General features: G+C 42.7%; 1 protein-coding gene and 1 long non-coding RNA gene across 18 annotated transcripts in view; one reads left to right on the forward strand and one right to left on the reverse strand.

Moving 5' to 3' along the window:
- The window catches only part of LOC110834996 (uncharacterized), a 358,279-nt gene that overhangs the window by 93,858 nt on the left and 240,064 nt on the right, over window positions 1-24,357 (reverse strand). The gene's annotated exons all lie outside the window — the stretch shown is intronic.
- Window positions 19,792-24,357, forward strand: part of LOC147874559 (uncharacterized) — a 385,344-nt gene continuing 380,778 nt past the window's right edge. Inside the window, exon 1 of the long non-coding RNA XR_015534224.1 lies at window positions 19,792-19,979. This is a non-coding gene — a long non-coding RNA (uncharacterized LOC147874559). The remainder of the gene's footprint in view (window positions 19,980-24,357) is intronic.

The raw sequence follows: 24,357 nt of genomic DNA on the forward strand, positions 1-24,357 counted from the left end.
AATTCTTTTATAAATTCTTTCAAATTCTTTAGTGTTTCTTACAATCTTTTACTTACAGGCCGATATGTACATCTAATAAAATTTAAGAAAAACAACACCTTCGCCCAAAAATGGAAAAACAAACGTAATGAAACATCACCAAAAAACTACAGAAATCATAATTGAGTTTTAAGTTCTTAGATATATTTTACACCTGATGATGGTTTTATAAAAACCGAAACATGTTGTGTAAATGTTCCGAAAATGTAAATCGATCAATCGATATGGAACATCAATGATATTTTATTATCTTAATTATAAGAAATTTTAAATATTGTGATAAGACGGATTAAAATAAATAATTGTTATAAGTAGAGTTACTTAACGTTTCATAATGAGCCTTGGAATGTAAAATATTACACGGTAATTCAAATTATTTATGAGTGGACCTCAGAGGCCCAGCCTTTGTTACGCGTAATAAGACTAAGGACAGCTCCGTGTTGCTGAACAGGACCGAGACGCAGTCGTCGGGAGTTTAAGTGTTGTGAAATATAATCGCGTAGACATCGAACCGTAAAATCATAAATCATCGTCCTGAAAGCGAATGATGACACAATTAAAGAAATTTTCTATTCTACAGTCAGTAAGTGAAATGACAGTGTATACGAAAAATTTGTATTATAGTTTATACCAAATTAAAGACAAATTGCATGTAATATAACGACTAAGCCCCAAATGTCCTTAGTTCCTATCAACACACAAAATCGTCAAGACGATTAAAAATCAGTTTACCGTCTGACGTGGAATTAACATCTTTTGTGTAGTCAGCACGCCAAACAGAACATCAGTGACACCGCTTTTAGAGTTGCGTCTGGATAAGCTTGTTTAAATCTACAGTCTGCAACAGACTTTATACCTCGATATATTTTCAGATCATCAGTAAATAAGAGACTTTGTAATGATTGTTATTAGCATAGGAGAGGTCCCAGGGTAGAGTCCTCTGGTAATCCCGACAACCCAGAACATGTGAAACAAAACTTCCCTAAGATGGAAACGATGGATGGCGTGTTTTCAAATGTTTCTGAGGACACAAATCGTAGAATGTATTCTAGCAAATTAAATAAAGTATTTGTCGTAGATTCTGAGTTACGAAGGCCATGCTGATTTGGGTGTAACTGAACGAAAGGTGATCGAGTACGAGGTGCGATCGGAAAGTTTCAAGACTGCGCCTATAAAAACCCGTACACTTATCTCAGGTATTAAATTCATCCATCACCCTCGAAGTAGTTCCCCTGGGAGTGAACACAACGATCCCAGCGCCGCTGCCAAGCCTGGAAGCATCCCTGGAAATCTTTCTTTGTCAGCCTGTCAAGCACCATCTGCGATTCTGCCTGAATCTCTTCTATCGTCTCAAATCTCCTTCCCTTTAGCTGAATTTTCATCTTTGGAAAGAGGAAAAAGTCACACGGGCTTAGAAAGGAAGTTGGGGTCGGTTCTTGCAAGATCTTTGAGCTCCTGACAAACGAGAAGTCGATTCTGCTTCTGGTCCTCAGACAGGATGCGTCGCATGTGGAGTTCTTCCTTTAGAATCAACTGACAGGTCCCATAGCCTATCCCACAAGTCGTTGATGGTACGACATCGATCTTCGTGAATGGCCTGCCGAATCTTCGTAACATTTTCGGGCGTTGTGCTCGAAGATGGTCGTCCAGAACGCTCGTCATCATCGACAGAGGTTCGGCCATTTTTAAAACGTGAATGCCACACAAAAGTTTGCGGACTCCCCAAATGCTTGCTTTAGCATTTCATAGGTTTCCGTAACCGTTTTGGCGAGTCTTTGGCAAAATTTGATGCACACGCCATTCCGAAATCGCAGGAGGGTCGGTGTAATGCACTACCAAAACGCCCGTAACTAAGAAACAAATGCTAATTCGATGATGCCGGCTGGCACACTGATTCACTATGAATGTAGGCCGCAACCCCTAGCGGCAGAAGCTCGTACTACATCCGGTTCGTCCTCTATTGACACAGTCTTGGAACTTTCCGATCGCACCTCGTATAGCATTTTCACATACTTGGAATGTCTAGGAAGAGCCCTTCATTGTAATATCAGGACTTTCATCTACTCCAACGCATTTTCGTCGGAAGGAGACCACTAATAGCTAGCTTAACGTCTGAATCATTAAAATACGACTAATTAGAACAAATGAAGTCAAGCTTTCGCCGAGTAACGCACACGAGGAAGAGGGCTTCTACGATAAACTGTCTCCTTACTCTTGCATCAATTTGGGGACCAGATTAATCATTCCGCTTAAATACAGAGACAGTTTCTTCCAGAAGTTCTTTGCTTGGGTCCTAAAATTATTTAGCGACAATAATTCTTTTAAGGATCGAACCTGCCTGCCATAACAGTACTTTCCACTACGATAATATGAAACATATTGTACCTACTGATAATCAGATTCAGTTTTCTTAAAATGTTTCCAAGAACCGATTACTTCTTCCTGTTATGTACAAGAGACTTTGAGACCCAGTGGGGGAACAAAAATAAACTTTTATAGCAGGCTTTATAATAATAACAACAATAATCCCGGGCGAACACATCATCAGGGAGCTTCAGAGAACTGCCATTTTAGGATCTTCATACATCATTCGAAAGACGCTGTCGTAAAATATGTAGTCATCTCTAACACTAAAAGTATGTAATACATGTAACACGTATTAAAACAAAATGTATTTCGGAAATAGCTGCTGCCCTATGTACCTCGGGGGCAAGGTTTGTCTCGGGTACATGGAACTACATACGAGGTGCGATCGGAAAGTTTCAAGACTGTGTCAATAGAGGGCGAACCGGATGTAGTACGAGCTTCTGCCGCTAGGGGATGCGGCCTACATTCATAGTGAATCAGTGTGCCAGCCGGCATCATCGAATTAGCATCATGACAACGCGCCAGCGCACACCGCCCTCAAAGTTCGGCAGTTTTTGGCCTCAAACACCATGGCCGTCATCCCGCACCCTCCTTATTCGCCGTGTGACTTCTTCCTCTTCCCAAAGATGAAAATTCAGCTAAAGGGAAGGAGATTTGAGACGATAGAAGAGATTCAGGCAGAATCGCAGATGGTGCTTGACAGGCTGACAAAGAAAGATTTCCAGGGATGCTTCCAGGCTTGGCAGCGGCGCTGGGATCGTTGTGTTCACTCCCAGGGGAACTACTTCGAGGGTAATGGATGAATTTAATACCTGAGATAAGTGTACGGGTTTTTATAGGCGCAGTCTTGAAACTTTCCGATCGCACCTCGTATCCCATGAAGTGGCTGAAGATGGGATAATAACAACAGAAACATATTTCGCAAACATTAGAAAATCTGCAGAGTCCAGAAGGATTTGGTCTTGTCACTGCCAACCAAACGTCCAGTGGTTGTCACTCCTGCTTCGTATTCGGGAAGTCCCCGGGTTCACATCTCGGTCCGGAGACCTGCTGTCCTGACTGCGGATTTTCGCGGTTTTGTTCAGTACCTCCAGCAGTAGGCCACGACAGCCTTTGGCCACATCATTCGTTATTAACTATCATTCTCTCATTCGACGCTTTCATGTCTGAGCTGATAGAGCGTCGTTAAATAAACTGCTCGCGAGCTCTCCACTCTACTCAGCCAGGTTTAGTGCTACACTTAATTTGTAAGTTTTGTACGGTGGGAGAATAGGTTCTCTGACTCCATATCAAAATTACTTGTAACTTAGGTCTGAATTAATTTAATCTTATTCAGTCTCTTCGTGACGACGTCCAGCCGCGTTTCTGTCGAGTGTGTTCCAGGGGAAGGTTCAGCTGGGAGCGTCTGCGAGCTAAAACCATTTGTTATTCAGTAACAAAGTATTTTAGCGTAACAAAAAGGTATATCAAATCTAAAACTTCTTGATGATGGTGAAGAGTCAATTGAATAAAAAATTACTTGGATATTATCCATCGTCTAGTAAATATAAAACGTAAAAACGACGTTTCGGAGATGGGACTCTATCTCCGTCTTCAGGTTCCTACACAGTTGGGCCCACTAGATAGAGCTAATCCCTATCTCCGGACTTTTTCCTTGGATATTATCCATCGTCTAGTAAATATAAAACGTAAAACGACGTTTCGGAGATGGGACTCTATCTCCGTCTTCAGGTTCCTACACAGTTGGGCCCACGTTTTACGTTTTATATTTACTAGACGATGGATAATATCCAAGTAAATTTTTATTCAAGTAACAAAAAGGTAGTTCTACAACTGAATCAATTGTGTGTACAAAGAAAGTTGAAGACTTTTAAAGTTATAAAAGAATTCAGAAACACACATCTTCCTTGCAGCCTGTTACGTACAGTGACTCAGCTTATAATGAGAGGGTTTTAAGCACAAGTGATCCATCATGCCTCTACAGACGTAGCTGTCGAACGGCCCGCCACAGTCAAGGTCTGGTTAGAGACGTGTGACGTCCCACCTTTCAAGAATACAGGCCGGATTCTAGAGCCATATCGTTGTGTTGTGTGAAATGTCTGTCTGGTGTAAGAATATCGCGGGGAACATTCGACTCAAAGATCTTAAGTAACTCACGAACTTCGCATCAATACAAATACAGCCGGTCACAAACTTTTTAAATAATTGTGATACTTACGTATTTTTTTTTAAAAAAATGGGATGCCACGTCATAGAAACTTCCTAGTTTATTTAATTATTATCAAGGGATTTGATCTCAACAGAAAGTTTAAATTCTAGAAAAGCGTCGTCTTCATGTGGGGATCTCCTCGGAAAATATAAAAGGTGCAACATGGTTGACAGCACTGTTCGATCTGACCCAGATTCAATTACACACGGAAGGGCGTCGTATTGACTGCTCTTCAATAATAACAATAATTAAACAACGAAATATGAGATGCAAAACGCAGGGACAGGCGTGAAAAATTATCGGAAGTACGTTCAAACATCTGTCATAAGTTGGAAAGTAACGTGGTAATATAAGCGATTACAGTGCATGAAACTGGAAACTCTGAATGGAATTCACCGGAAGAGACAATGGTATCAGCCACGGGGGTCTTAATAACAAAATATTTATATTTGCCAGTTTCGTCTAAAATAGGCATAACCCTAGATGTGGGGCTGTAGCTCGTTTAGAAGGCATTTCTCATCCAATTTGCATTAGTCTCATTGAATACCCCTGGTAATGGAAACTGAACAGGTGTTTGAAGCAGCGAGGACGTGCAGAACGTTGGATACAATTCATCACAACCGACATCAGTGGCGGTCTTTGATTGTTTGTGCTTCTGAGGACAGAGAACTGAGGACAATGTTTGGACTCCAGGAGCTTCATGACTTGAACTCTTCGCTAAATATTATTAAGGTGATCATATCAAGGAGGATGAGATGGGCTGGCCATGTAGCACACGAGAGTTAAGAGAAATGCGTATGAAATCCGAGTCTGAAAAGAATATGACGTGACGTTGTGAGCTCCACAATTGGTGGGGATGTCGTAACCAGGTGAACAAACGTCAGCTTTTTCAAGGAGGACGCTGCTCTGTGGAGTTAGTAGGCGTCTTCGTACTCCTCTGAGTGCGGCGAGATTAACGACGGATGCTGCACGAGTCTAATGTAGACGATAAAATACGGACGGATCGACACGCAGGAGAGGAAAAAGATATTCGACAAATTCGTAACTTGCATGTCACAGCGGGAAGATTGTTATTAGCCAGAGAGAACACGGCCTAACCGAATAAAGTGGACTGCAGGAGCAGTTTATTCAGACGTCGACTTAAATATCGTTTTCAATTAAATCTATTTCCTGTTAAATGTGTCTCATATTTTCCATAATCCACTCTCTCAGCGTGATTAATCAAATTATGTCCCTTCGTGAATACGCAGGTAAATCGGCGTTAACCCTTTGATCAGTCAGTTAATTCCACTGTGCGTTTAACCGTGGTCCCTCGTATTCAGCTGCAAGTACTCGGTAAATATTCCCAGGTACACGATATTGCAGATTTCCTAAGCTTAGGGGCACTCAAGGGCTTGAAAAGGACCTGTCTGAAGCAATGCTCAGTATTTCAGGGGAAAATCATTCTTCAACCCAAAAGGATTTTGGAAAAGTAATGTCCTGTTTTTTGTTATTACTATTATTATTATTGACATTAAATGATCTTGGTGTTTTGTTAGACAGTAAACTGTATTTTCACTGTCATGTAAATTGTGTTCATTCCCAGGCACTAAGGACCTGAGGGCTTATTCGTTTCATTACATATAATTTTTCCTCTCTAGACAGCCTTGTTGTTTTATATAATGCTTTAATTAGGTCAAAGCTTGATTATGTCTCGGTCGTATGGAACAATCTTACACAGACAGATTCTAATAAATTGGAAAATATTCAAAGGAAATTTGCCAGTTTATGCAATTACCGATTTTTCCAGTTTAATATCCCCCGAAAATATGAACTGATCCAATCTACTTTAAATCTTAGAACACTCTATTCCAGACGACGACATCTCGATGCGTTATTTCTTATTAATGTCTTTAAGGACAAAATAAATTGCCATTCCATTATGGACGCTGTTGGTTTACGTGTGCCGGCGAGGCAAATAAGAGAATTTTCTACTTTTAGTGTGAGCAGTGCACTAAGGCATAGTCCTTCAGCGAGGTGCGTCATCGCTGCAAATGACGTATGTAAATTTTCGGACGTATTTCGCATAAACATTATCTCCCTTGAGGGCACGTTCTCAACAACGGAAATGATCTAGATACGTTGTCTAGGTAGATGATCTGTTTTTTGTATTTCTTTAAAGTTTTACAATTATATTAGTGTTCCCTATGTGGATTATTTGTTTTTATTTATATTTCTTCATTTATTTTGCTCTGTGTTAATATTATTTCTATTTTGGGTTTGCCTGTATTTGGATGTTATATTTAATACTGTACATGTATAAGTTTAGTTAATCTGTTTGTGTATTATTTTTCATTATTATTTTATGTATTATCAGTGTTTGCCTGTTACTGGCTTCTTGCTGTTGGCAAACACGTAAATAAATTAATTGAATTGAATTGAACTTAGCTTACAGCGCCAAAACTTTAAAAACAAAAAGTACAATCCCTTTCAAATTTCTGTCATCAGCTCGTTCATGTCCGCGTGCGCATTTGACCCACGCCGAGTTCATTTCGTGGTGTGGTTCCAATGCGGAGTGAGGATGGCAACCAAACCAAGTCGCCTCAGACGAGCCCGCGCCGGTATTTCTCAGTGTCTAAACATTATAACCGAAGCTCGATATAACAGTGCTTTGGACTTTTGTTCTAGAATCGTCTCCATTTTAAGCAAAAGCACGACCATAAACTAATCTATTGATGTTAACTTAACAGTGAAAAATCACGACTGTTTCATATCAGTCTTAATGAAGGGCGTGTGACTGTTATGTAGGGACTGAATCTCGATTAACTGTTGCCAGATCAGCTACTGAAATCGGACAGTCACACCCAATAGGGTGGACTGCGTGTGATTATTTTAAGATATTCCAACACCAGGACATTAATTGTGTTCTGTTCTTAAATAACATTTCCAGACACTCTTTATTCAGAACACTTTTAACACTAACACGGGGTGTAACATCGACTGTACATTAAAAAAAAATTAAAATTGGAATCGATACAAAATAAATCACAATAATAAGGTAAATCCGGGAGGGATTCCGATAATCCTTGGCCGATAGGAGTACACGTCCTTGTTCAGTGAGCCATGAGAAATGTTGTAAGTGGACGCATTGAAAATCGGTGCTGTTTTGCAGGAGTTATAGCTGATTTCATGAGGCGAGTTTGTTAATTTTATTCTCAAAGTTAATTCTATTGTTCACAAGATGTGTCTTTATCAGTTCCAGTCGAAGTAACTATGAAATCACGATACATTAGAGGTTTCCAGCGTTGTTAGTCTTGAGTTCAAACGATGTGGCCGCCATGTTGGTCATTTGGGAGGGTGCGGCGTCTCTCCCAGAAGATAAGGAGAGAGTCCACGAAAAATTAAGGGAGAGATGACGCATTTAAAAAAAATACATCTGATTTAAAATATCATATATAATTATTAAAGAGTAGTCAAAAGTGCCTATTCTATCGCATTACCTTGTTTTTAAAAATGACGATGAAAATCAAGTTTGCCTTCTTTCAGAATTGACTATAATTGACTTCACAAGTTGTATAAGGTTGGAAAACTTTAAAAAAATATATATAAAAAGAAAGTTCTAATCAAGACACCCCTGAAATTTGTGATATCAACAAGTGCTGTGAGTGCTGGGAAAATTACTTTCGAACAGCAAAGGAAGATGACTGGATCGAGTGTGTGAGTTGCAGAAACTGACTGCATGAATTCTGCTCTCGGTACAAATTTCATTAACTAACGCTTAGACTCTAAATTCACTGGTTTACACTCAGACTCCAAGAAACCTCTGGAACATTTTTCTTTCAATTAACTTGATAATTGAAAATTCATTTGAATATCCATTAACTTTTAAATTTTTATTGGTATTCACATATTTTTTTACATTTTAATGTTCACATTAATTCATTAGTTTGAATGCAGTTCATCAGTTTTCATTTACATATGTTTCTTTTTGAATTCACAGGATGTTTTCAAAGAGTGGCATCTCTCCTGACATGTCCACGAGAGATACCGCAAAGACATTTTTTATCGCCCTGTATCTCTGAGAATTAATTTGCTGTAGATATTTTGTTTACGGCTTAGTATAATAGAGATCTTAAATATAATATCTCTGAACTTTCAGCCGTTTTGACTATGTTTGGATTGAGTTAAAACAAATATTGCAAAAAGTGCGACATCTCTCCCGGATTTACCCTATGCATGCTTTCTGGGCTGTAGCATCGTAAAGCATAATTCTAATTGTCCTGATGATGGAGGCAGCATGGACCTATGAAACGTTGGTAAACGTCTACCAGACTACATGGTGCAACAACCCAGAAGACAGCCATCTTCGTACTCACCACCGTGATAACCTCAAATCCTACATCTGTCCTCGCAGAATGTTTACGTAAAAGACGTCTACTTCTTGGACAAATTCACAGGTTTCGTGACACTCTCTCGGAAAAAGGTGCAGTTTAACACAAGGCTCTCACAACCGTCGTATGAATACGTGTTATGAAGAAGATATTAATGTATTCTGTATAAAACGTTGTTTGGAACACACAATGAAAAATACAGGTTAACTACGAAAAAAACATTAATATTAATATATATTATTTAAATCTTGTCCGTCTAATCACAATAAATTCTTATTAAATATTAAAATATTACAATAATTAACATTTTACAATTTAAAATATTAAAAGATATTCTTTATCGAAATATTCGATTTACATTAGACCATGTAAATCGAATATTTCGATAAAGAACATCATTTAATATTTTAAATATTTTAAATGTTAATTATTGTAATATTTTAATATTTCATAAGAATTTATTGTGATTAGACGGACAAGATTTAAAGAATATATATTCATTATATCACAATATGACGCAACTTTACCATCTCATTAATATTAATGTTAATGTTAAGCTTAGAGAAGTGACTGTGTTGTCTCAGGACCGTCAAGTTGCGGGCTGTTGTGTAAACGGTAATGGACAATCGGACTTCAAAAATGGTACAATCTTTCTTCGGCTAACCGAGAGACTCTCAGGTTCTGAAAGATCTGTACAGCGTCTCCGATGGTGACGGATGAGGCTTTCAGAAAATGTTGATTGTCTTGTGTGATACGTTACTGTGCAGTCACGCAGGTGGTTAGCATTAATTCTGAAGAACGTGAACAGGAAGTGATATTTTCCTCCGACACATTGGTGGCCACCGATAAGACTATCAGATGTCATGACGCAGGCTATCAGAATCAGCATCTCTGCTGTTGATTATCGTCAGAAGAACACGGTCGTCGTTAAGTTACTGAGGAATAATGATGGGGTCTCGGGTTCGATTCCCGGCGGTGCCCGAATTTATAACTTGTGTTGGGCAAGACCGTGGTCTAGGCAACACGGAGTTTTCCTCCGTGGCATCCCAACAATTACTCCATTCACACACAGAAGAAGGCAATGGCAAACCACTTCTGGATCATCTGCCAAGAACGTATATGAACAGGTCCCAGTCCGAGAAAAGGATGGAAGGATCCTGTTCATATGGACCTGTCGTCAGACAGAACACTAAATAAATAATAAGATGAGGTGGTCTAGCGGTCAGAACGCAGGCCTTGTAATCCTGGGGTCTCGGGTTCGATTCCCGGCGGTGCCCGAATTTATAACTTGTGTTGGGCAAGGCCGTGGTCTAGGCAACACGGAGTTTTCCTCCGTGGCATCCCAACAATTACTCCATTCACACACAGAAGAAGGCAATGGCAAACCACTTCTGGATCATCTGCCAAGAACGTATATGAACAGGTCCCAATCCGAGAAAAGGATGGAAGGATCCTGTTCATATGCACCTGTCGTCAGACAGAACACTAAATAATAATAAGATGAGGTGGTCTAGCGGTCAGAACGCAGGCCTTGTAATCCTGGGGTCTCGGGTTCGATTCCCGGCGGTGCCCGAATTTATAACTTGTGTTGGGCAAGGCCGTGGTCTAGGCAACACGAGTTTTCCTCCGTGGCATCCCAACAATTACTCCATTCACACACAGAAGAAGGCAATGGCAAACCACTTCTGGATCATCTGCCAAGAACGTATATGAACAGGTCCCAGTCCGAGAAGAGAAAAGGATGGAAGGATCCTGTTCATATGGACCTGTCGTCAGACAGAACACTAAATAAAAATAAAATAAAACGCAAGTAGACGAAATTTGCAGACTGATACACAGTTGCAAAATAAGTTGGGTCACATGGTCTCTTCCGTTCAGAGGCAAGTGTCTTACAGATGTGAGGCTGCGGGTACAGTCTTTTTGTAGCTCTGATGGTCGAACTATTCCATCGGGCGTAGTTGTTCTTGAGAACATTATAGTCGTCCATCCAGTCAAGATATTCTATGCCTCTTACAGAATCGTGGGTGTCCAAAAGAGCCCGCCAGGGCCAATGAACCAACTCCTCATCATAACACCTTGTTTCGTTCAGATCCATTTTAATATTATCTTCCTAGTGGACTTACAATTGGTCTGCTTACTTAAGGTTTTACCATTTTGTTTTTGATCGGCGCATGGACCTGTTTCGTCTTTATTTGTTTAATCTATTCGCACCAGGTGCAGATGTTCATCACATACCTCGGCTCTTTCGAAGGCGGAATGCCAACTTTATCAGAGCCAGCTTTCCACCACGAATGAGACGTACGCCCATTTGTCGCGTAGCGAATTTCCAAATCCGTTCCTTGCTCCGTCGAGGCCCACCTGGGCTGATTTTTTTTTTTTATTTTTTTTTTTTTGGGGGGGGGTTCCTTTACCAGTTTTGAAGACTGTAGAACGGAGAAACCTTGACTGATGTGCATTAACATTTCTTCCTCGCGATACGAATGTCACGTTAAAGGAATGAAACCGTCTTGCCGTAAAAGACTGTCGGTCGTCGTTATCACATCTGGCTTCAGGGCGTCTGAATTCCGTCAAAATATTTTCGGGACTGCCTCGTTCTATGTGGCCGGATAAACCCTCGGACTTCCAGCGAACGTTTTGTGGAACGAAGCACCGAATGCAGTTGCTTGTCTGTCTGTAAACCTGACGTAACTTCCTGTGTTCCAGCAGTCAGAGCCGAGTAGAGCAATTACCTTATCAACTCTAATCAATCTCTTACGGGGTGGGGTGGGGCGTTTAATGAGTGTGTGGGAACAGGAGGGAGCGAGTTTTGAGGATCGGTTCCACAGTTCCGGGGAATTCTACGGTCGCTGACTCCTGTCAGGATGTTCCTGACTCAGACAGAACACGGGGCCAAGAACCCAGTACCGGTTTCCGAATCAGTCACCCCGCTCTCTCTGTGATCAGCTCGTCACCGTTATGCGGGCGGCCTACTTTGCCCGTAGGTTTGCGTCTCCTCAGAGACTGGAACGAAGCCACACGCAAGCCTACCAGAGGCATTCTGAAAACTGAATGTAGAAGCCGTGCTTTGGTTATTTAACGACGCTGTGACGACTGAAAGAGTTATTGGTGGGTCTTGGTTTATTTAATTATTAATATCTTACTCTACTGATTATACAGCGACGAAAAATGCATTCGAAATTTTAGAGTCTGATGGGAAGAGACCACTTTATTAGACCTAGGCGTAAATTAAAATCGCCTCTGGAAGCAGTATGATGGGTGGGCTGGTCTTCATAGCCTGACAGCAGACTGTCATGATGAAACAGTAAACAACACAACAAGAGAAGTGGAGCGACCACAGCGCCAATTATGGAGTTCGCCGGAATCACCAGTGGATTTATCTTCGCATACCAGAAGAAGGCAATTGCAAACCACTTCTGGATCATCTCTGCCAAGAACGTATATGAACAGGTCCCAGTCCGAGAAGAGAAAAGGATGGAAGGATCCTGTTCATATGGACCTGTCGTCAGACAAAACACTAAATAATAATAAGATGAGGTGGTCTAGCGGTTAGAACGCTGGCCTTGTAATCCTGGGGTCTCGGGTTCGAATTTATAACTTGTGTTGGGCAAGGCCGTGGTCTAGGCAACACGGAGTTTTCCTCCGTGGCATCCCAACAATTACTCCATTCACACACAGAAGACGGCAATGGCAAACCACTTCTGGATCATCTCTGCCAAGAACGTATATGAACAGGTCCCAGTCCGAGAAGAGAAAAGGATGGAAGGATCCTGTTCATATGGACCTGTCGTCAGACAGAACACTAAATAATAATAAGATGAGGTGGTCTAGCGGTTAGAACGCTGGCCTTGTAATCCTGGGGTCTCGGGTTCGAATTTATAACTTGTGTTGGGCAAGGCCGTGGTCTAGGCAACACGGAGTTTTCCTCCGTGGCATCCCAACAATTACTCCATTCACACACAGAAGACGGCAATGGCAAACCACTTCTGGATCATCTGCCAAGAACGTATATGAACAGGTCCCAGTCCGAGAAAAGGATGGAAGGATCCTGTTCATATGGACCTGTCGTCAGACAGAACACTAAATAATAATAAGATGAGGTGGTCTAGCGATTAGAACGCTGGCCTTGTAATCCTGGGGTCTCGGGTTCGAATTTATAACTTGTGTTGGGCAAGGCCGTGGTCTAGGCAACACGGAGTTTTCCTCCGTGGCATCCCAACAATTAGTCCATTCACACACAGAAGAAGGCAATGGCAAACCACTTCTGGATCATCTGCCAAGAACGTATATGAACAGGTCCCAGTCCGAGAAAAGGATGGAAGGATCCTGTTCATATGGACCTGTCGTCAGACAGAACACTAAATAATAATAAGATGAGGTGGTCTAGCGATTAGAACGCTGGCCTTGTAATCCTGGGGTCTCGGGTTCGAATTTATAACTTGTGTTGGGCAAGGCCGTGGTCTAGGCAACACGGAGTTTTCCTCCGTGGCATCCCAACAATTAGTCCATTCACACACAGAAGAAGGCAATGGCAAACCACTTCTGGATCATCTGCCAAGAACGTATATGAACAGGTCCCAGTCCGAGAAAAGGATGGAAGGATCCTGTTCATATGGACCTGTCGTCAGACAGAACACTAAATAATAATAAGATGAGGTGGTCTAGCGATTAGAACGCTGGCCTTGTAATCCTGGGGTCTCGGGTTCGAATTTATAACTTGTGTTGGGCAAGGCCGTGGTCTAGGCAACACGGAGTTTTCCTCCGTGGCATCCCAACAATTAGTCCATTCACACACAGAAGAAGGCAATGGCAAACCACTTCTGGATCATCTGCCAAGAACGTATATGAACAGGTCCCAGTCCGAGAAAAGGATGGAAGGATCCTGTTCATATGGACCTGTCGTCAGACAGAACACTAAATAAATGAAACCAGAACCGAAGAACAGATTGCACACGTTCTATCAATAAAACACATAATAAGACGGAAGACTGCGGTCCATAATGGGCCCACTGCCCATCCCCTAGATTAGCGGCGTCAAAGTCACTGTCTTCTGAGGGCCGCTCGAAAGAGAGGCGATTGGTGGGAAAATCACAACGGCCTGTTTCGACCTCGACATGTGAAAAGCCGCGCACAAATGTTACTTTCATATGGATCATGGATGGAATGGCATTGACAGGGGAAATCAGGACTCGGAGATGAGCCTGTATCAGCGCCAGTCTGTCCATTAAAAAGTCCACGAGGACTAAGATGGGAGCGAACTCGGGCTTCCACAGCCTGAGCTATCGCATTCCCGCACGATTTCATCTGAAGTAAGGGGCGACTCTCTGGGATTAGTCTCAAACACGCGTGGGAGTAGCGTTGATAAATTTTGTCCCGTTGACTTCAACGGGCTGCTCGCCTAATTATTTTTATCAATGTATCCGTAGTTACGGGTACTACTCATTTCACAATCTTAGGTCCACACTTCACCTGCTAAGCAGCGCAATGTGAATTTCTCGTTTCGGAACTAAGTAAAGGTAGAAGGCTGTATTATCAACTGAGCGGCCGTGATCTTAGAATTCACGCTAATGAGTACTGAAACACGAACGGCCTTGCCTTTGTAAGAACTGATGTTCCTGATGATGATGATCCAACATCAAAGTGCTGTCTCTCACCGAGATCACAAGATTTCAGTCGGCAGAGCGCACTGCAAGATAATAATGCACAAAATTACAGACTGGAAGTAGTTCTCGCATCCACTTGTTTCACAGAGCACTCGAATTAAAAACGCGACGTGTTTTTAAATCGGCTCCTTTGTGTGCGGTGTCTGTCTTTTTTTTCTTAGGGGAGTGTTTTTGTGTCCCGGTGTGTGGTCCGGCTAATTGGAGCTTCACGGCCGCTCCGCAATTAGTGGGGACGGCAGTGCCTGCAGGCAACACGCAACATTTCGCTCTGCAAATAAATCGCATTATGCGCGCTACTAATTGCGACTCGCCAAGCTTCGGGTGTGTTTAGTAATTCAACTGAGCTATTTGTTAACGTCTTCATATTATGTCGGAACACGACTGTGAAGTATTCATTACCTTCTACTCACTGTTACTGTAAACTGGGATTTCTGTTACCTGTGTTCAAGCGTTATACTGAGTGTTAGCTCATGGGTCCATCACTCCAATGAAGCCGCCTCCCCATGTGACTCACGTCAGTGTTGTTTGTTTAATTATTTAATCTTCCTGCTGTATTAAATCCTGCCAACCTGTGTCTCTCTCAGACTACCTACTACGCGAATACGCGATCCCCGAGGAACGCCTATGAAATCCTCCACATACGAACAGTTAAAATTTGAATAAATAAATTAGTTTAACTGAACTGTGAGTCACTCTTGTCCACACACGTAATAAACTGGGCATTCTTACTGATCGTGTTTGGGGGTCTTTAAGAGCGTTACGTTCCTCCGAAACGTCGGTAAACAGTTGAAAGTCAATACGTCACACCGCGCAATACGACGATCGTGTTTTCAACGCCGTGAGATCCTCAAATCTCACGACGAAATGTTTATTTTTAAGATAGGAAAGCGCAATTTTTCACGAAGGTCCGATTTCTACAAAGAAGATTACATCCCAGAAGTCAGAGGGCACGCACCAGCGGTTATGACAGACATGTGCAGAGTTCACAGCGCCTTCCAAATTCCCTTCAACGAAGTGCAGATGCACTGGCGACCATTTACTGATGAAGATTGACGTTTAAATACGCACTAGTCCGAGAGATTCTTCAGCGGAACTTTGTACGAGGTACGAATGCCATTGCTAAGTCGAATTCTGTCTTTGACTTACTGTTTCTTATCACTTCACGTCGTCATATCCGTTACGACTGAAAGAAACTCAGACCACGCCCGATTTATTGCCCTCGTTGCGAAATTTTATTCAATTTGTTTTGGTACGAACTTACGCAGATTCTAACCTGCAAATTGAATCGGTTCATTATACGAACCACAGGCAGATTCTACGGAATCTTGTGCGTCAAGGACTCGCCACCTACAGTCGCTCGTTTAACATAAATCAGCCATTCAGGTGTGTCTGATACTTTCTTTCAGCAGTCTTTTTATAGATCTCTAAATTTTATTCATTACGGAGATATCATATAAATTTATACGATGACGTCCACTTATAAAAAGTGCAGTTGTTTATTTATTTTGAAAACGCGTTCCATATTCACAGGAAGTCCATAAAATATGTTTTCTAGTGTTCACAACGATGGCATTCGAATGCAAATGTTCCAGAAGTTTCGAATCGTGAAATGTTTTGATTTCCTTTAGAATGGGTTTAACTAACTAACTAACTAGATGGCTTACCGAACCCGAAGGTTCATCACCGAATTAACCAAAGCCCTCCACCGGACCCTGTCCTGGGCCAACAAAATCCAGTCTCCTTCAACTCCTATCTCCCATAGATCCCGCCTGAGATTATCCTCCCATCTACGTCTAGGTCTCCCCAGAGGTCTCTTCCCCTCAGGCTTCCCAAATAGTGGACCCAACCAACCAGATGGCTTAGGGAACCCGAAGGTTCATCACCGAATTAACCAAAGCCCTCCACCAGACCCTGTCCTGGGCCAACAAAATCCAGTCTCCTTCAACTCCTATCTCCCATAGATCCCGCCTGAGATTATCCTCCCATCTACGTCTAGGTCTCCCCAGAGGTCTCTTCCCCTCAGGCTTCCCAACCAATACCCGGTGCACACCTCTTTGTCCCATCCATGCGCGCTACATGCCCAGCCCATCTCACTCTTCTCGACTTAATCACCCTCACAATACTGGGGGAGGAGTACAGATTTTTAAGCTCGTCATTGTGCAGTTTTCTCCACGCCCCATCGTCTTCCCTCCTAGGACCAAATATCCTCCTCAACACCCAATTCTCAAACACCTGCAATCTGTGTTCCTCCCTCTGAGTGAGAGACCATGTTTCGCACCCATACAAAACAACAGGCAAAATTACTGTTTTGCATACTTTAATTTTCAGGTTCTTAGAAATCGGACGGGAAGATGCTTGCTACTTCTCAGTTCACAATAATTTGTCTTAGAATGATAGAAACACTGCTTAAAATGTCCCTATAAAGAGAAGAAGGTTCAAGACTGATCATACAAAATAAATATCAAACTTCCTAAGAGCTGACTAGAAATATTAAGCATAAAGCGCTGTTTAAAACGACGACGTACACGGTTAGCTTTAACATTTCCTGAATTCTCATTTCCATTTTTCGGAGGTTAAACCTGCATAACATCCATTTACGTCGCACTTTCATAACCATTACCCGGGCCCCGTGACACCACGGCACGGGGCATTTGCAGGGCCTCCACCGAATGTACTGAATAAACAACCGAGGACAGCAGACGAGGGGTGGTCCTCACGATTAGGTGATGGTGGAAATGTTGTGATGACACTTACCGTGGCAAAACTGTTCCGAAATTTCAGGAAAGAACTGCGACTTGAATGGATTTCTTTTTGTGTGTTCTGTGTGACGACAGGTCCATATGAACAGGATCCTTCCATCCTTTTCTCGGACTGGGACCTGTTCATATACGTTCTTGGCAGATGATCCAGAAGTGGTTTGCCATTGCCTTCTTCTGTGTGTGAATGGAGTAATTGTTGGGATGCCACGGAGGAAAACTCCGTGTTGCCTAGACCACGGCCTTGCCCAACACAAGTTATAAATTCGGGCACCGCCGGGAATCGAACCCGAGACCCCAGGATTACAAGGCCAGCGTTCTAACCGCTAGACCACCGTGGCGTCGACTTGAATGTACCTGATAGAAATCAGAGATTGGGTCCAGTGGTCGTGTCGCAGGCCCCGTAAATTCCACGTACATGCACGATACAAGGTTCCGATCAAACCCAAAGCACAGTCAGCTGATAGACGCAGTGCCTATCAGCCATTAGGAAAGAAAGCTGTGCTCTGCCGTACGTCTTATAGAGGTCAACGTTATTCTCAAGTAACTTGTGTTACATACAACCTGTTGTTACTGACAGTCCCTGAAAGTCTCTCTGATTGAAGCCGGAACAAAACAAACGCTGGAACCGCCAAATCACTCTGGAGTTCATAAACACACATGTGGGGGTTGGGTTCATTTTGGAAGGGATGAGGGATGTTTCGGGGGGGGGGGGGTAAGGATGTTGCTGAGTTGACGGAAGACGCAGCGGGGACGGGCTGCAAGTCCTGAGCAGAGACTCGAATCTTTTAACGACATCCTTTTATAATTGAAGTTGGCAAGCCACAGTTTCGACGAGGGTGGGTATCAGGGCGTTGTGCATAGGAACGGGTTTTCGTTCGGTTCACTGCTTAATTTATGCAGCTCTGTCAGAGACTTTCAGGACTCCTGAGACACTAAAAAAAGACATTCCAATAGGCGTTGAGAGCAAAAAAAACGTACAGGATTTTGTTGGTGAAAAGTTGTGAAAAGCGATGTCTTGACCGATACCGAAACAGACCTCATTTGGTAAGATTTAAGGTTTTCACGGCGGTGAAACTGATGAAGGCCGTATTGTACGTTGTAACACCGTATAGTCTGGTAGAAATTTGCCGACATTTCGGAGGTCCTTGCTGCCTCCTTCATCAGGGCGAAGAATTGCCCTGATGATGGAGGCAGCAAGCACCTATGAAACGTCGGTTTATTTCTACTAAACTACATAACGCATAACCCAGAAAACAGCCATCTTCAAGTGTACAAAACATTCGCATGATACAGTTTCTGGAATATTTTTGGGACACCCTGTGACAGAATGCCCCGTGTATACACGCGTAAATTTTTATGAAGCAGATGACTAGAAGAAAACATTTGTGTTGCTCCGATTTACAGTGTAGGTGGTAAATCTCTCTTAGGAGCAGCCTGTAGCTAATGTTTGGAATACGAACAATTAATTTACTTTTTATGGAACGTAATGGTTCCCTCTTTTCAGTTGCCCTGCAACTTAGTGCTCGGAAGATGTGAAATTCAGAACAAAGCCTTTAGCCTAGACACGTATCGATCTGTCGATTCTTTGTCTGTAATTTTTATCTTTGAACTTTTAAGCGACTGCAGTTTCACGTTAGTGCATTTTTCATAGTCCGTTGCGGAAAAGAATGAACTGAGTGCTTGGACATAGGCGTTCTCTAGGCTCGAAGAAAATTCAATCAGGTTTCTCAGAACACATCGTCCTCGTCAAGACAAGATGTATTCGCTTTCCTGGATTCTATTCCTTTTATCTTACGTGAATATGCAGAGAGACGGAGAGGTAACGTCGAATCGACTCTGGTTAGCCGGATTGATCGAAGTATGAAATTTAATCGGAATCCGTCAGGTGAGTGAGAGGCAGACCGAGTTCTCCCACAAACTCCAAGTGATCCTCTGTCATTCCTCTGTTTCGTCGTCTGTCCAGCTTTAATTCTGTTAGACGTGGTTCGTTAAATCTCCCGGTTACGTCAACTCGTGAGCAGATTGCAGACAAACTGCTGCCTTTGGAGTCAGAAAAAAGTGTAGGTCTACTCGCAGTGGAGCACTACCGATTGGCAACACAGAACGGTCATTTCTGTTAAGGTAACTGCAGCTTTTGCTTGTTTCTGGGCTCAAGGACAGGTGGCGACACGTGTTCGCGTATTGGAATTACGTCGTAGTCCAAATTGGGCAGTCGGCTGACGAATTGGACGAATTCGCGAAGTTTCGTAAATCTGCCGTGTTACTTTAATGGCGCTGATGTTACCTCTGCATCGAATTTCAAGTTTTGATGGGGGATTTATTCAGCTGGAGGAATCGACGTGATGCAGGTAAACGCTCTCGCTGAACTTCGCATTGGGTGTGTTTCTGCAGTCACGTGAGTCGCAACGTCGCTGCTATGTCGTGGCCACCTGCAGAGTCTCTGCCTTGAGGCAGTCGATGAGACGTCCTGTCGTGGTGTGTGTGTGTGTGTGTACAACAAATCGCGATTTTCAGTGGGTGAAGTAACAAAGGAGGAGAGTCGATGGAATATGTCACGGCTCCAAGAACGAGTAAAGTAAGTACCCAATGTTTATTTACGCTGCAATTCTGAAACGTTCGTAACTATTAGAAAGCAGCTGCTTTAAATATTTACGTTTTGTGTATTATGCCTATCTAAGACCGTATCACGTTTGACGACAGATTACAGATTAATATAAACAATTAATGTCTACAGCGCACTTGAACTCCAGTCTGCAATAGATGTTCTCTGTGTTACTTGAAACATGCAGGCCTTGTGCTTTCCAGAAGACGCGTTGCGTTTACATTTTAAATGCATTTTTATTCCGTTTCCGGAAAGCTGGCAGTTTTATTTACGTATGAAAGTGAATACACTTGAAGCTAGTGACATTTTAAAAACGCAGTTTAGTTCACAAATTGGGCTCGTGTTTATGAAACAAGTTTGTTGTCCCATTGAATACGCGAGCGGTCTGGCGCCTTTTGACCGTCCACACGTCCGGGGTGAATGGGGGGGGGGGGGGAACGTCAACCCAGACACGCGAATGCATTGAATGAGCAGGCACCGACAGCCGACAAGGGGTGGTCTTCTAGTGGTGGGCCAAAAACTTGTCACCACAAAGGAAGCATGTTATTAAACAAGTGAGATTTCAGTTTCTCACAGTAGCGGCCATGAAGATGGCAGTCTTCTGGGCTACTCCGCCGTGTAGTATTATGAAATGTTATATTCAGCCCGTGAATAATCAGCTCTTGTGAACACGGCAATAAATCTCCGGGTCCCATGAAGGGCAAGGAAGTTACTGACTATCTAAGCGACTGTTAGCTTGTCAAAAATGATTCTGTGCTTGGAGGTTTATATGTAGGCTATTCAACGAATCCGATTCTCAGACAGGTTAGGTTGGGTTAGTTTAGTTTAGTTTAGGTTAGGTTAGGTTAGGTTAGGTTAGGTTGGGTTGGGTTGGGTTGGGTTGGGTTGGGTTGATGTTTTTAAGTTAGTTTAATGTACAGTCTGTTTACATTGAGCCTAGTATTTGTAAATGAAACTTTTTCGATAATTTTGGAGCGTAATGACGTGATTTTGGTACGTATTAAACGGACGAAGGTGCTCCCATATCATGAAACGTGCGGTCTAATCATTGTTTATGGCTGGCGCGGAAGTGGGGTGGGGCCACTTTGAAAGCCCGCGGCGGACAATACGTGGTCTCATTCCTGCAACAAATAATATCGAGGAAATCCGATTATTCAGATCGCAGTTGCAACGCGGCTACTGGCCTCTTGCCGTCGGAGGAGGAACCTCGAAGCTTATGGAGCCTTTTGTTAACGGAAAACCTGTCCACGGCGGAACAGAGATGTAATGGAAATCTGTACAGTTCGGAAAATTTCTATATGTTCGTGATTGTAGACTGAAAACCGGTTTACATCCAGGACACACACGAAGCAACGTCGACGATGGTCTGTTACGAGATAAAAGAATATTACCAAGACGGTATTGAAACAAGAAATACAGAATTTTAAGAAGGCGGTGTATAGAAAGTATTATCAGTGGAAAAAGTGGTTTCTGGAGAAATGCAAAGTTCAAGTAATTTAAAAAAATTAAAAATGTGTTTGCAGACTTTTGTATTGGAAGATATGAAATAAAACAGTTGATACGGTAAGGACAATTTTAAAGGGTGTCAGAGATCAATGTCGATGCAAAGAATGTGGGATGCAGTGGCGTAAGATAATAAGTGGATGCTGACATAAAAATGGCGGCTGGAATCAGAAGAGGTCAGTGACGTTATGCAAACAAACGAATACAAGTTAGAAATAAACCGTCCCGTGCTGTATTTTGTAAAATTGTCCAAGATGGAGCATTCCTTTGACAGTTAAGTGCACAGTCGATAAAATATGTACGGATATAAATCGATTACTGAAGAGAGAGAGAGGGGGGGGACGCAACTGCAGTGAACGGGGGTTCTAGAGACGATACATGGAGTACCAGACACGCAGGAATACAGTACGTTCCGAGTAGGCACGTGGGGGCGATATTACGCTTGTGTTGTCTCTCAAAAAATTACTTCAGAGAAAAGGAAAGTCACAGGAGATTATGTAAGGAGAATTCACATCGGAGGTAAGTCGCTGGGTTTCGATCCATTAGAAGGCAGTGCCTTCGAAACGACATTATATCCCAGCTTTCGTCTGGGAGCCACATTCGTGTAATTATTCTGTATCTGTAGTCAGAATCGTAAGTGCGTCACATGTCATTGGTTGATGTTTTCTTTACTTTTATGGACTGTAAATCGATTCGTGACGTCTCTTGAAACATTTTGCTGCTAGTAATATTACGAGGTAAGGATAGGATATAACACGAATTGCCACGAGTGAAGTTAAGGAGATGATTCTGTGTTTCCCGTCAGTGCGTTTGCCAAATATCACTTCACAGACTTGGTATAAACAAGGCTCGGAAGTAAAACACCTTCGCTCATCACGACCATTAAACATATATAAGACTTGATGAAATCGACAGTCATAAAGACTGTGTATTCTGCGTTCTCATTCGAAGTGAGTTTGCGATTCGTAACATTTGTACTGGAGTGTTTTTATAAGATTTTAGTAACTTCGATAACAAACTGTCTGTCCCAGTGTCGGGACAGTGTACGAGGAGCGATCAGAAAGTTTCAAGACTGCGCCTATAAAAACCCGTACACTTATCTCAGGTATTAAATTCATCCATCACCCTCGAAGTAGTTCCCCTGGGAGTGAACACAACGATCCCAGCGCCGCTGCCAAGCCTGGAAGCATCCCTGGAAATCTTTCTTTGTCAGCCTGTCAAGCACCATCTGCGATTCTGCCTGAATCTCTTCTATCGTCTCAAATCTCCTTCCCTTTAGCTGAATTTTCATCTTTGGGAAGAGGAAGAAGTCACACGGAGCTTAGAAAGGAAGTTGGGGTCGGTTCTTGCAAGATCTTTGAGCTCCTGACAAACAAGAAGTCGATTCTGCTTCTGGTCCTCAGACAGGATGCGTCGCATGTGGAGTTCTTCCTTTAGAATCAGCTGACAGGTCCCATAGCCTATCCCAACAATGTCGCACAAGTCGTTGATGGTACGACGTCGATCTTCGTAACATTTTCGGGCGTTGTGCTCGAAGATGGTCGTCCAGAACGCTCGTCATCATCGACAGAGGTTCGGCCATTTTTAAAACGTGAATGCCACACAAAAGTTTGTGCACGACCCAAATGCTTGCTTTAGCATTTCATAGGTTTCCGTAGCCGTTTTGGCGAGTCTTTGGCAAAATTTGATGCACACGCCATTCCTGAAATCGCAGGAGGGTCGGTGTAATGCACTACCAAAACGCCCGTAACTAAGAGACAAATGCTAATTCGATGACGATGCCATTGAAGTGTGACGTAAGACCGAGTCGAACTCTGTCAAGACGTACGCAGTTGTGCCTCAACTGACCGTAAAAGCGTCTCTTTTTCATGGCCGTGTTTTGCCATGAGCTCGGACGCCGTGACCCTACGTATTAATCGGACACCGATGTCATCTCATTGCAGTTTGGGACAGACCACTTTGAATTAGGACGAGAAATTAGGGTAAGGGGAAAGGCCCTGTTTGACCTGGGAATGTAGTGAGACGGTAGTGACTGGAAGTATCGCAGCCAAGACACGATCCGGAGACTGTGGAACACGGGTTACGCTCGATGATTTGTACCGTGGTTGAAAAATATATTCTTCATTCGGTGGTGTACACAGTTGCTACAGTTTGCATGCGGATTTACAAGACACGTAATGCATTTTTAATGCGGAAATCAGCGTTTATTATGTGGGGGGGGGGGGGTTGATTAAGTCTTTGACCGGGATGTTCTTTTGTTAAATCTTATGTGGTACCGCCTGATTCGACTTCTAAGTGTTTTCTTCGCGGTACGGTCGGGATTCGTAAATATTATGAAGACGAGCTTCGGCTTCAAAGGGTTAACCAGCTGATTTTCGTAATGGTGAGGTGTAGTGTTTTCTTCGCGGTACGGACTGAATTCATAAATAATATTCAGACGATCTTCGGCTTCAAAGGGTTAACCAGCTGATTTTCGTAATGGTGAGGTGTAGTGTTTTCTTCGCGGTACGGACTGAATTCATAAATAATATTCAGACGATCTTCGGCTTCAAAGGGTTAACCAGCTGATTTTCGTAATGGTGAGGTGTAGTGTTTTCTTCGCGGTACGGACTGAATTCATAAATAATATTCAGACGATCTTCGGCTTCAAAGGGTTAACCAGCTGATTTTCGTAATGGTGAGGTGTAGTGTTTTCTTCGCGGTACGGACTGAATTCATAAATAATATTCAGACGATCTTCGGCTTCAAAGGGTTAACCAGCTGATTTTCGTAATGGTGAGGTGTAGTGTTTTCTTCGCGGTACGGACTGAATTCATAAATAATATTCAGACGATCTTCGGCTTCAAAG

The sequence above is a fragment of the Zootermopsis nevadensis genome, unplaced genomic scaffold (assembly GCF_977971745.1).
Source record: "Zootermopsis nevadensis isolate Lab colony 2312 unplaced genomic scaffold, Znev_1.0 Znev_ptg000008l, whole genome shotgun sequence".
Taxonomy (NCBI): Eukaryota; Metazoa; Arthropoda; class Insecta; order Blattodea; family Termopsidae; genus Zootermopsis; species Zootermopsis nevadensis.